Here is a 15,571-nt window from a genome sequence, read left to right on the forward strand (position 1 = left end):
TTAGTACCTTTATAATCTTGTTCATAAAAAAATAATCACGACAGGTCATTCTTTATTAATGGGAACAATAGTATGGTTTACTATAAATTTAAGCGGTAACTGATGTCTTTAATAGGGCAGGATATTAAAGGTAAGGCAACTTCTCGGCGCAAAGAGTTGCTAGTCATTTCGAGCCCTCAGCACCCCATCTCTTGATTCAGTACAACATCTTTATTGTTGTCAAGGTTTTGCTTAGCAAAACCTGCCGGGGAAACATAATTAGAGACCATTTTAAGGTTTTGAAACCTTCTTGAATTACGAGTGTATGAAAGTGTACAAATAATTGCTAGCGAACTGTTCCTTTTCTTGTAGATAATGAGGGTTTTACACCAGCTTGCTCCAACAAGCAGCTCGTATTAGCTCATCGTTTGTCCGCCTTATCCGGAACTACACTTTAGAGACTTAAACTGTGCTCATTTTCATCTTTGATAGTCTTGCATTCATAACATAATGTCAGTAAATAGCTAAATTAACCAATATATATATATATATATATATATATATATATATATATATATATATATATATATATATATATATATATATATATATATATATATATATATATATATATATAAATATATATATATATATATATATACACTGTACATTTATGAATTTTTATCACATCACCGTGACGTTTTATATACAAACATTAAGCTACAAATGTCGTTTAATATCCAATTCGCCCTGCTTCAGGAATATCAACGAAAGGGTATTATTATAACTGATAATTGGTTTGGTACATAAATGATTTAAACCCTCGACAGTGCAAACAACGACTTCCAGTCGACGTTCAAAACCACTGGGAAGTCGTTGGTTGGGCTATCGAGTGTTCGAGTCACTTAAGTACCAAGCCATTTATCGATTATAATAATTCCCCTACAGTGATATACCTGAAACAACGCGAATTGATATTAAACGACATTTTTGCCTTAATTTAATTTATATATATATATATATATATATATATATATATATATATATATATATATATATATATATATATATATATATATATATATATATATATATATATATATATATATATATATATATATATATATATATATCACACACACACACACACACACATATATATATATATATATATATATATATATATATATATATATATATATATATATATATATATATATATATATATATATATATATATATATATATATATATATATATATATATATATATATATGTTTGTTCGAACCGTCTCACGGAATGTTAACGACCAGATGACCACCCGAATGGTCAGTTATAAGTAGAGTAGAGCGTGCAACTTTAAAATTCTTAACAAGAATTTCATTAAGCATTACCAACAACAACAAAGTCGTTAGCCTTCGTCGTCAAAAACTACTTGAGGCAGTAACAGAAAATATGAAAGACAGGTTGATGAACTGTGAACAAGATGACAAGGTTCATGGGCTGATCAATTTGCTTGAGCCCAATTCGTGGAATGTTGAAGAAGTAGCTGTACCTTGGAGAGCTGCTGAAGAAAAACTGAGGGAATTTTGTGAAGTTTTTCATCATTAAATCAGTATAAATGATTTTCGGGACTACGTGGAAAATGTCTTACAAAATTCTAGCAACCACGCAAAGGCCGAGGTTCCTCAAAGTATACAGAAAGCTAAAAATATTATCAATGCTATTGCTGTCAGTTCTGCTGAGCCAGATAGAGGGTTTTCAAGAATGAATATCATATATTCAGATAAAAAGAGTCGCCTTACAGTTGAAAATGTAGCTAATCTTATGATAATTAATCTGATTGGCCTCCCATTTAGCTCGTGGAATGCCACTCTTTCGGTCAAGAAGTGGCTTAGAAGAAACCAGTCTGCTGGTGACAACATGGTAATGAAAAAGAAAGATGAAGGCACTGATGACAAACAGGTCGCTATTATGAAATATTTAAAGCAAAATATCACAAAATCTATGTTAAAAGATTAGAGTAAAGATTTGGTTTATTATTTTTTCTTTTATAGAATAGCAGCATTTAATGCCAATACAGCAAACTCTATAGTAAAGTATTTCTATTTTTACCTTCCGAACAAAACACATAATCATAAAATCTATAAACAGTAATATACATATGATTTATAAGAATAGTAATGATGATTGAAAAAAGCACAACATTCAAACATGCGTATAGTGGTACATAGATGTATTTTCATGTTATTAAATTCATTACCTATATAGTCTTGTAATATAGACACTCCTCAATATCATTCTAATGATGCGTAACCATTATAGCCCGGTTTTGGGGTCGAACCCGGTTTTGTGGTATGGAGAAAGTTTTATTGTTGATTATGGTGATCTGACAGGTCCTCAACAGGAATCAGCCAGGTGCCACTCTAGCACTCTTGGGGAAAAAATTACGGGCCAAAAACAAATTGGCCGCGACGAGGCATGTTGTCATTGCTAAATGTCACATATCTTTTTCAGTACTTTTGACAGACAGGTGATCTTGGTGTCTATGCCTGTTTTTGGGGTCAACGAAGTCCTTGATTTTACTAGTTTTGTATTTCAAGGTATGTAGAAAAATATACAATTTAAATTACCAATAATTACATGATAATCTGCATGCTCATTGGTGGCGGTAATTATTTTAACATTCTTTCGTTACAGGTCAGCTAAGACAGTATGGTCAAGCATGGATGATAAATGTTTCTTTGATTGCTCCGACATTTCCCCTAACCTCATTAACTGTGGCGCTGCTAGAGTACAAACTATGAGAGACTGTAGTATAAGGCATGGTGATGGGCTAATTGATAAATTGCATGGTCTAGATTCTATAAGATGTCATAAAAGCTGTGTATCTACTTATACTTCTAAGCATCATCTCAAACGATATATCACAAAGAAGAGTAATGACAGCTCTGCAACAGAAACAGTAGTACCACCCAAAAGATCATGCAGATTGGGCACAACGAGATTCAGCTTCAAAGAACACTGTATTCTGCGGTGAGAAGTGTCTACCATTGGATCCTCGCCATCCAGACAGATGGAGAAAAGTATACCAGTGTCGAACAAGAGGAGACTACAAGCAGAAGATATTACTCACCTGTGATGAGCGTAATGATGATCTGGCCAATGAAGTTCTTTGTTTATGAACAGGTCGGCGAGATTTCTAACAGTTAGACATTAAATTGATTGCTCTATGCTTCTTATTAACAGGGCTGGGAGAAATAGAACTTCCATGATGTGGTTAACAAATCTTATCAAGCCAGTTCTGATAATGATGCAATTTGTCAGAGCTGAGGGGGAAGGAGACTGGCCTTTACATCTAGATGCAGTTGCTGCCATGATCCCTTATTTTTTTGCCAGTGCACACTTTAACTATGCCAGGTAGGTTCTTTAGTCAACATGATACATGATACGTGTCCCGAAAATGCAACTAAAACGTCACGTGTTTTTTTATGAATTAATAATTATAATCAGGTGAATATTATCTTGGGGTTTTGAAATGTATTATTCTTCTTATTTTTATTCTTATTCTAATTATGATGATGATAAATACAGTCTGTATTACTTGAGGTCGACTGAGGCTCTACCAGCTGAGGCACTATCAGAGTTCATGAAGGGCAATCACGTCATGAGGCATAACCCTGGAATATGGAGTGGCATATGGTCCGACATGTATATAGAGTCCACCTTTATGAGGTATGGACATGAGGCTGGGAGCCTGGTGGGATTGACACTCCAGCCATCAGCTGTCGCTACGTGGGCACTCAGTCTCCATGTATGTAGCCAACTTCGCATGAACGTAACTGCACTGAAAGAGGGTCAGAAGAGCATTGTAGCAACAAGTCACAAGGAAGAGGGCAAATCTCGTATCAAGAGTGACACAACTGACAGAGAAAAACTGAGGACTACACTAAGCACATTCATCCATCCTCTAGATCCTACAAGTCATCCAATAGGTTTGGTCAACATTGCTAATGGCTTGATATCTTCAAGCAACGTGAATGTAGATAGCTCACTCGAGATTGGAAAACAACAAATGAAGGATATTGAAGCAGGATGGCCAACTAATTTCCATGGCCCTCTAAAGAAGAATGTAAAAACAATGACTTCTAACCTGTAATTAATACCGAAATAAAATATACAAGAGTCGTTGGCCTTCAGCAGTCCAGAAACTTGAACATTAAAGATGTTCTTACTTATGAATTATCTGCTGTACCATTTGCACTCTTTGATGAAAATGGTGACTTGAGATCACAAGCTAGAGCTAAACTCTTAACCAAATTACAAGTTGAAGTATCACGCCATCACATCAACCCTCCAGATGTCTATATTATCGACGGGTGTGCCTTGCTTTGGACTGTTCGTTGGCCATCTAATGGTGCTGTTGAAGACTATGTGAAGAACTTCTTGGGAAGCCTCCAATACTATTTACAATGTGTTGTGTACATCTGATCTTTGACAGATATGCACCAAATAGTGCCAAGAGTGCCAGTAGATCAAACCGTGCTGGTACAAATGCTAGTAGCAAACATTCAATGACACTCCATACACCTCTGCCAGCCCAGAATGTAGTGCTAACTGTCACCTACAACAAAGCCCAACTTATCACCTGATCACCAAATATCTCATTGATCATGTAGAAGACAACACTAATGAACTTGTCATCACTGCTGAACATCCTGTCTGCATATCCATCACAAAAGGACAAGTAAGGACCCAAACTAATCTTCATAACACTCACGAGAAGGCTGATGTTATCATAGTGAATCAGTTGGTGTACTTAGCAGTCAGGGGTGCATCAAGCATCCCTGTGGTTTCTGATGATATGGACATCTTTGTTCTTCTCCTGCACTTCTACTGCAGAGAAAAACTCACCTGTGAGGTGATTATGCAGAGTCCCATTGCTGGCCAAAGAACTGTAGATATACAGTAAAAGCTACAGCAACCAGGCACAGTAATATTGCAGAATTTCTTCCTGGAATGCTTGCATTAAGTGGCTGTGATACTACCTCATTCCTCTATGGCATAGGAAAAGCAACTGTTTTAAAGGTACTTAATAGCGGCAAGACACTGAAGTTGTTGGGTAAGCAAGATGTTTCTATGGAAGATGTTGTCACTGAACAGCATTGTTCATGGCAACATGTTATGGCTCCAAATGTTGCAAAAACATGTCAGAGACACGCCATGATGTATGGATGACAAAAATGGCAAATAAGAAGCTGTCAATTGCTCCAAAACTGAAGTCTCTGCCACCAACTTCAGAAACTTTCATGCAACATGTCTACAGAGCCCATTATCAGACACTAGTGTGGAAGTTTCCACTCATCAGTGAACCTCCTGAAGCTGCTGATCCAGTGAAGTATGGATGGACCAAGTGAAATGATGAGCTCTTCCCAGTTGTGTTACCAGAGAATATATCACCAGTTCCAAATGAAATTCTCCAAATGATCAAGCGTGCTTGTTCCTCGAAGCATGCATGTTCTACCAGCATATGTAGTTGTGTGGGTGCTCAAATGTCCTGTTCAATGTTCTGTGGTTGTCGGGCTGGAGCAAATCGTAATAATGCTAATAATCGAAGCATATTGTCACAGAAAGAAGAGGATGAACTTATGACCGCTGATGATTAATGTAACATTTGAAGTACTCAAAACATACACTATGTTCTGGGTTTATGTTACTTTTAAGCAACAGTTAATATTGTATGTGACCATTATAAATATAATGCAGGGACAAAAGTGATAATGGAAAAAAGATTAAAGGTTATGACTCCAAGGCACTATTGCACAATCTATTTAGGTCATGGCCACATGTGATACTTAAAAAAGAGTTATTACCTCATTTGATTAATAAGCATGATTGTATTGCTTCATTCTTATGTACCATAATCCAAGGCTATGCTAAAATTATCATTTATGAATTTGTTATCCAACTAGTGATTACTAAGCAGTATGTTATCTAGATTGCTACTGAATGTTAATAAAGTGTACATACTACAATAAAGGCACTGTTTTTTTCACAAGCTATCACCCTTTTGGACGAATACAAACCACTTCTGAGGTAGATACTCTTAATTAGTGAGCAGCAATGACTTCCTTGACCCCAAAAACATAGGTCTAGACACCAATATCACCTTTCTGTCAATAGTACTGAAAAAGATATGTGACATTTAACATTGGCGATATGCCGTGTCGTGGCCATTTTGTTTTTGGCCCGTAATTTTTTTTCCCCAAGAATGCTAAAGTGGCACCCTGCTGATTCCCGTTGAGGACATATCAGACCACCAGAATCAACAATAAAACCTTCTCTATACCACAAAACCGGGTTCGACCCCATTTCCTCTAGGCTATTATTTAGATATTTTATTTGCGAATTGATTATAATTGGTCATTTCACTTGCTAGAATCCAAGATCAACGTTTGAACCTAAGTGGAACAAATTTGACATGCTTTTTGTGATAGAACCGGCTGACAAAATATTTGAATCCACCACCATATATATATATATATATATATATATATATATATATATATATATATATATATATATATATATATATATATATATATATATATATATATATATATATATATATATATATATATATATATATATATATATATATATATATATATATATATATATATATATATATATATATATATATATATATATATATATATATATATATATATATATATATATATATATATATATATATATATATATATATATATATATATATATATATATATATATATATGTATATATGAGAAGAAACTGTCGCTCAAAAGCACTCAAAGGCAAAACTCAGTTGTCATCTATACAATTGCTTGTTGTCTAATTTGCTCTTTTAAGTACTTGTAAACATTCTTTTTCTAAATGTTTTCTTTCAGTCTCTTCACTTTTACTGCTCAAGTGGGTTCTTTTGTGTAATACTACCTTGAATCTATGTATTTCAATCTTATTTTTTTTTTTATTAATTTTCGGTGCTTTAGTGTTTTCATTATAGTACACATAATTTTGTTTTAAGTGAAAAATTGTACTATCATAGTGTCTCTATTCATTTTTAGCCTAGAAAATGCAGTTAGAAAGCAAGTCGCGAAACGTCGGATAATAAACCGCTTTAAGAACAATATGCCTGTCCTTTACTTCACCTTTATATATATATATATATATATATATATATATATATATATATATATATATATATATATATATATATATATATATATATATATATATATATATATATATATATATATATATATATATATATATATATATATATATATATATATATATATATATATATATATATATATATTTATATATATATATATATATATATATATATATATATATATATATATATATATATATATATATATATATATATATATATATATATATATATATATATATATATATATATATATATATATATATATATATATATATATATATATATATATATATATATAAAATATATGTTTTATTAAACATTGGTACAAATGTCGTGCAGAGGTCAAACAGGGCAAGAAGCGGATGCTTGGGTGTTTTTCAGAATCAGCATGGTCCGGACACAATTAGACACTTCTGGCACAAATTCAGCATTGTCAGCCTCCTCGAAGGCCCTTGGTTACAACACACGTGTGAACGGAAGTAAAATCAGCATGGAAACTTCCAGAAGCCTTATCTGGTTACCGATCTGGGTTTGTAGGGAGTGTCGCTGCTGTGATGTAAGTTCGTTTTTTCGAATGGGATTGGTCGATAAGGCAAGTGAGAGATCTTTTGTGAAATATGGGGCATTATTGTTGTTAGAGCTGGTTATCATAGACGGCGAAAAGATAAGCTCCCTATTACCCCTTTGAAAAGGTGAGCTTGAGATAGTTTGTGAACATTCAATGCCTTGCTGTGTATTTTATTATTTCTTAATGCTTGTGGTTTTTCTTAAAATTATCTGTGCATTTCCTTTATTGTGTTTTAATTATGTTATGGGAAATATCCTCATTTTCTCATATTTAGACTAATATAAGAATGTTTCTTTGATTGGAAGATGTTACTGGGATAAATAGCATGGACAATGGTCGGGGGGAAACTGTTTTAGACTTCTGTCTTTCTTGTATCTGACTAATGGACTTTGGTGTTAGTTTGGGACACTTAGTATCAGTGGTGGGTGAAGGGATTTTGGTTTCTTTTTTATTGTCGCTTGTCTTAATGATGTTGTAGGTTGGGGTTTAATAACCTGCTATTAGCTCATTTTTTTCATTTAATCAATCTCATGTTGTGTTTACAAAATAAAGTCCATTTTTGTATCCCAGATTTCATTTAAGCATACCCTTTTAAATGTAGGATTATATTCGAACTTAAGAGAGAAAAAGCAAATGCGAGAGTGAGAGAAAGAGATGGTTTTCTTCTGCCAGCTACCAACCTGCTCGGCCTTTGCCAGATAAGTTAAAAACAAGGTTGTATGAATGTCCATTTCATATAACAGAATTGGTGGGCAGTGGTAGAGGCGCTAATGGACAGTGCCACAAATCCACACAGGAGACCAAGTATGTGTGTAATAGGCCTTTTGGAGATAGGGCGTTGTCTGTAGATATGCATGCAGTTGGTACACCGTCAGTTGGGAAAAAACTCATTGCGTTGGCACTTTCTTGTCATGAAGGCAACACACAGAGTGGGGTGCCTGAGCGAGAGTGGTTACTGTGTCGTCATTTTGACGGTCATTCTTAATCAGTGGGTGATTTAAGGAGGAGAGATTAACGAGTGTCGGGTATTTTTACGGCGGTTTGTGACATAGGTGTGTGCTTTTGTGTATTTTTTGTGAAAGTGCGGGTGCAACTTCACGAATTTTGGGTTTCAGTGAAAGGGGAAATTGGAAATTTTTTTTATCTTCATATGGTTTCTTTGAATTTCAATTTCTTTTTTTCTTTCTCCTCTCTCTTATTGAATTATTGTTATTTTTTTTGTGCGACATGTGACATGGTGTGTAATGTGGGAAGGAGACGTTTGTCATAAGTGGTGATTATGTTCAGTGTTCCCCTCTTTGCATAGCACCTCGGCCTTACAGTAACTTGTTGTTCGCTCAGCATTTTCTTTCATGGAGGCTAAGGAGTCGAGTGTCGAAGGGTGAAGTTTGTTTTTGTGATTCATTTTCTTTCTTTCCTTGGGGGATGACTTGGGGATTTAACCTTGAATACCAGACGTCCTTGCGCTCAGCTGTTTGACTGGGTCACTGAAGTGCATATGAGAGCAGGGATTTGCTCCTGTGGAGTTTGTGAATAATTAGTTAGGGGATATTAATATTTTGATTTCTTTTTTGTTTTTTGTTGTGGGTTAGCGTATATTGTGCAAAGTTTTAATATTGTGCGCATTTGCGGTCAGGGTGTATTTTTTTGCAAGGCTGTGGTTCAGGATTTTATCATTAAATGTATATGAGGGCAGGTAAAATTTTGCTGAAGGTTCTTAAGAGATCTATTTTTGCTAGCAAGGGACAAATTAAAGCCACGAAAATGTTGGATGATGAGTCAGAAGATAAGAAGACTTTGGTCCATGAGGTCACCACCTTTGCCTCTCCAATTCAGCCTTTTCCAGCCTTGGTGAATGGAGCTTTGAGACAGCCTATTGAGATTTTTATTGAGTCTATTCAAAATCATTTGAGTACGAAGAAAATCACAGATGAGACAGACGTGTTTAATGAGGCTAAGGGTTTTCTTGCTCTATATGTGAGAGATATTAGAAAACACTGCCGTAGCTTTGGATTTAAGAAATGCCGGTCTTGGGATGACCTGAAAGTTTTTCTAAGAACTGCGTATGGAGCGGATGAGTGTGGTGACTTGGTTCGGGATATGAGAGCATTCTATGGGATCAGGAAGGGACAGAATTCTATGGTAGAGTATAGCTCTCACTTATTTGATGCAGCTTAAGACTTAGAGGAGAAATTGAGGGGTTTGAGCTGAGTGTATGGCAATTTTATATCGTTAGAGAACTTACAGAAGTTGCTACATTTTTCCTTGGCTTCTGAATGATGTCCCTGACGCAGTAGTGAGTAGTTTTGATAGTCAGGTAGAGCCTACATCTGATGAAGCATTGATTTTTGCACAGATTCAAAAGCACATGTCAAAATGCCCGGCAGTAGATAGCACATTTTTCAATGGGATGCCGGAAACCACGATGGGTAGTCATAGGAACTTTTCACAGTGGTTTTTATGCTAAAGTGGAGAGTGATGGGAAATCTACAGACCAAAGACCACAGTTTCATTGCTTTAATTGGAATTAGCCAGGGCATATGAAGAAGTTTTGCCAAGTTAAATACTGTGCTGGATGCAAAAGTGCAGAGTATTCTTGGCAGTTTTGTCTATCACACACAAAATAAAACTCAGAATTTTGGTGGTAGCTATAGGAAAGCTCCTTAGGAGGGATATCCATGGAAGTCTAGAAATAGACAATTTTTACAGGGAAGAACAGAAAAAGGGAAATGGTTAAACTGTTCATGTCAGATAGGGCTTTTGGGAGATATAGGGGAACTGAAGCATGTGGTGAAGGGATCCGTATGTGGGTCTAGTATTTTGATTTTTTGTAGACACAGCAGCATCAATCACTTTAGTGGACTATGCTTTTTATTAACCAATATTTTCCCAGTTTTGGCTGAGGCGTTCAGAGGGGAAGGTGTGTGATGTCCAAGCTTATAGACTGGACGTTGTAGGAGAGGTGGATATTTGTTTTTTGCTGGGGAACCAGTTAACAAGGGAACCAGTTTTGGTGGTAAGAAGTGTTAATTTGGGTAATAAGGCTTTATTGGGGCATCCAGTGGGTACCAGGATCGATATTTCTATATACCCTAGTAAAGAAGATATAACAGTTGTTGAAACCGGGGTTTTTATCCCATATGTGGGTATTGAGGAAATGGAGGGGAATTTATCTGTAAGTGGAAATAAGGAGGAAATTGTGGGTGATAACTGATCACAGGGAAATAATAGCCCTAATGGTGAGGGCAAGAAAATATATAAAGGTGTCTTGTTGGAGGATATTATTTTAGAACCAGGAATGGTTGGTCTGGTGAAAGTTAAGTTGAGTGGTTTAAGGGTGAACAAACATGTGTGTTATGGAAAGTAGTGAGAAATTTAAAGTTGTGGTGAGTACAGTTTCAGTAAATAAGGTATCAGATAAAGGAGTTACATGGGTGGAACTGTTCAACTGCAATAGTTCAGTTAGGAGGTATCAGAGGAACACATATGTTCTAGATCTAGAAGAATGGAGTGAGGAAACGGAATCAGTAACATTCATAGGGGAGGAAAATGGGTTTTCAGAGGCTGAAATGGAGGTTAGAAGGGAGATTTATGGGAGTCATTTGGGTGAGGCAGATTATAAAGAATACATAGAGGGGTTAGGTGAGGTTTTAGCTGAATATTCAGACGTTATTGCTCTGAAAGGAGATAAATTGGGGCTAACAGATGTGTTAGAGCATCAGGTGCAGTTAGAGGAAGGGACAAAGCCCATTTATGTCCCATTGTATAGGATACCTTTCAAGGTTAGGGAGCAGGTGGAGCAATAGGTTAATAAGTGGGAGGAGGAAGGTATAATTAGGCCTAACTCATCACCATTCAATTTCCTGTTGTTGACGGTGCCTAAGAAGAATGGCTCAATCTGTGTATGTGTGGAATTTTAGGAAATTGAATGAGAAGACCATTTCAGGTAGGTATCTGGTGGTGTGTTTGCTGGATTTGTTTATGGAGATTGGAGGTAGGAATATCTGTTCATCAATTAATCTCATGCAAGGATTTTTGCAAGTGCCATTGAGTGAGGAAAGCAGAAAAATTACAGCTCTCTCAGTACCGAAGGGGCGTTATGAACATACATAAATGCCTTTTGGCTTGTCAGGTAGTCCTATGACATTTACATGGCTAGTGAATACAGTCTTGCACGGGATGTTGGGGAAAAATGTGTTTGTGTATATGGATGACATTTTGATTGCTACGGATTCCAGACAGGAATACTTAGAGGTACTTAGGGAAATCCTTAGAGGGCTTAGAATGGCAGGTCTAAAAGTCAAACTAGCCAAGTGAGATTTCTTGAAGAGACAGATTGTATATTTAGGACATGTCATTTCGAAAGGTGTTCAAATGAATGATGAGGTCAGAGCAATTGCGAATTTTCCTACACTCAAGTAAAAAAAACAGGTCCGCTCATTCTTGGGAATGGTGGGGTTTTTCTGTAGTTTCTTGAAAGGTTTTTCTAAGCTGTCGACGCCTTTGACAGATGTACTGAGGGATGACGTGCAGTTTTCATGGGCTGAGGTTCAGTGGGAAGCCTTTCCGAAAGTCAAAGAGGCTTTAATGAGTCCTCCAGTTTTAAAATCCTGGACTTTTCAGTACCATTCACATTAGTGACTGATGACAGTCAAGAGAGGGTAGGTTAGAAATTTGAGGGTGAATTACATCCAATAGCTTTTTATAGCGGAAAGTTCAAGACACGAGGGAGTAATGAATGGTTAATGGCGACAGTGGACAAAGAGGCGATCACTGTGGTGTCTAGTTTAGTGCATTTTAAGATGTTACTAATGGGGAATAAGGTGGAAGTTCTTATAGATAATAAGACACTGTTAGATCTTTTTAATAAGCCTGATCTTTCTCCTAAGAGAGCTAGGTGATTTTTAGATAATTAGGGATTTTGATGCTAAGCTTAGGTACATTGAGGGTAAACATAATGTGGTGGCAGATACTCTTAGTAGGCATTTTGTGAACACGGAGGGTGAGCATGTGTGTACTGTAACCGGCAAGTGTGTGGATTGGGATATTGTTTTGGTAAAAAAAAAAAAAAAAAAACAGGTGAATTTGTGAGAAAGTGTTCTAGATTACCTTATTCACGTCTGGAGTTAGAGAATAATTTGTTGGAGAGGAAAATTAAATATAAGTTGAGGAGTAGTGAGGATAAAGGTAATATGACACAGGTTGTGGTGCCAAATGAATTAATTCCAGTAGTTTTGGATATAGTTCATTGTAAATTTGGTAGACCACATTTGGGGACTGAGAAGACATACCAGAGAGTATGCGATAGGTTTTTCTGGAAGAACATGTTTTCTTCAGTGGATATTTGGTGAAGGGGTGTTCTGTGTGTAATTTGTGTGAATCGGCAAGGGTTACATCATGTAAATTGGGATCTATTCCTATTCCTAGTATGCCTTTTTAAAGGGTTCACATGGATCTGCTTATGAACTTTTATGAATCAGGGTTTGAATACAAGCATTTGTTGGTGGTTATAGATGAATTAACGAGGTTTGTGGAGATTTTTCCATTAAAGAATAAGACGGCAGATGAGATTGCACTGATAATGGGAGAGAATTTTTCAACAGAACACTAGAGAGGCTTGTGGAAGTGATGAGGATAGAGAAAGTAAATATTATTCCATATAGGCCAAAAGCTAATGGGTTGTGTGAGTGAGCCAGTAGGAAAGTGCTCAAAGCTCTTCAAGTTACGGTGGGTGGTAATGATAAGAATTGGGATGGATATAGAGATGTGATGAGACATAGCATAAATACAATGGTTAGTGGCACTCGAGGTGTGTTGCCAGTTGAAGCATTATTTGGTTATCCAGTTTGGGTGTATTTGATTTGTTGTCCATACCTTCACGTTGTGACGATACAGTTAAATCGTTGATTGCTACAGCTAAAGAGAGACGTGCACGTCTTGGTAGTAATTTGGAATCGAAGACTCGAGAAATTGTCGCACAAAGTAATGTGAAATTGGATGTGGTAAGAGTTGCAGTTAGGGATAGGGTATTTTTGAAGACTAATGTCAGAAATGACTTGAATTATAACTTGGGTCCAAAATTCAATGGGCCATTATGGGTTATAGAAGAGAAAAGGGGAAATAGGTTTGTAGTTTTGGATAAAGACACAGGTGTGACAAGGTTAACACATTTCGAAGATTAAAAGAACAGTTTAATGTTTTTTGCAGGTTTTTTATGGGGGATAACGAGTTTTGAAATGTGAGAGCGTTGACCATTATTTATGGGTTTTTTCTCTCTGTTTTTTAGATGTGGAAATTTTGCTTACTCTTCGCCTTGGTGGCGGCTGTGGATGTAAGAGGAAAGATGTATTTGGGACCAGGTGTGGTTATTGAAGAGGACCACAAAGTTCTGATGAGTGTGAAATTCGAGGATCTGGGGTCTGCCAGGTCTGAGATGGAAAATTCTCTGGATAATGCTGAAATGCTAATGAGGACACAAAGGAAGCTAATATTAGATGTAATTTTTCCAACCCTTTGGGATGTTTGTCATAAGAAATTAAGGTTACAGCGGACAGAATTCAGGGTAAAATCACGAAGACATTGACATAGGTTCCGGATACGAAGCCAAATAGTGCACAGTTGGAGGGTATTCATCCTAGAAAGTGTAAACGGGTAGCTGTCGCTTTAGTAGGAACAACAGTGGCCGTAATGGTGACTGGTGGGGTAACAATTAAGAGTTTAATGAAGATGGGGATATTGGAGGCTAAGTTGGCTGATCAGGGGAGAGTTTTGATGAAATTAAGTGCTATTATCATGGAAATACAGGGGCATTCCAAGATTTGAGGAAGACTTGCAATGTTTTGCAATTTACTGTTGAGGGGATTAGAGGTGACCTAGATGTGACAATTCTTTACAGTGCACACTACATTTTGAAATATTGAGAAAGAAACCGATTCTTTGTTGGATGAGATTCAATCTCAGGGGCAGGCGGTAATAGCAGCTACACATGGGGCATGTTTCTAGTGATATTTTACCTTTTGTGGGTGTTGGAGTCCACTTTGAAGGATGCAGCTTATGATTGGGGTCTAACATAATTTTCACAGGTAGTGATTTGCATAAGTATTATGGGATACTTGAGGCATGTTTGTCTGATAGAGGGTTAATTATTAAGATCCCGACTAATGACAAGGACTCGTTTCACAGTTATATAATAAGACCTTTTCCTAGCACATATAATGGCTCTGTAGTAATATTGGAGGGAATAGAGACTATGTACATTCTGGGTGATAGGCATCAATCTTCAGCTATAGATTACAAGTCAGGATGTGTGTTAGTTCACAATAAGTGTATTTGTGATAGCCAAATGTTTGTGTTAAGGGGTGTAGACTTAGGGGATGTGAATTACAACTGATGCATAACAAGACAGCTTCACACTGTACCTTTCCACTGGCTACATGGTGGTTCCAATGACAACATCTACAGTGGTGCACTGCAAGAGCTGCAAGATTATTATGCTCTGCGCCAATTCGTCTACAACATTGATGCTGGAGGGGTCACAGTTATTCAACAGAACATGCAGAATAATTTACCTATTCATGGTCCTAAGCAGAAGGATTTATAATTCGTCGGCCAATAGAGTGGTGGAGTTACCAGGCGTGGTGGAGATAATTACTTTGCCAGCATTGATAGAAGAGAAAGGAATTGATCATAGTGACTCTTTTTACAGGCATGAATTAGTATTACTGAGTGTTCTGGCCTTGTTGTTAGTAATTATATTAATAATGTGTGTCTACATTTTCTTGAAATTTGGATGGCTGTGCTGC

Source organism: Macrobrachium rosenbergii, chromosome 8 (genome assembly GCF_040412425.1).
Source record: "Macrobrachium rosenbergii isolate ZJJX-2024 chromosome 8, ASM4041242v1, whole genome shotgun sequence".
In the NCBI taxonomy this organism is placed as follows: domain Eukaryota; kingdom Metazoa; phylum Arthropoda; class Malacostraca; order Decapoda; family Palaemonidae; genus Macrobrachium; species Macrobrachium rosenbergii.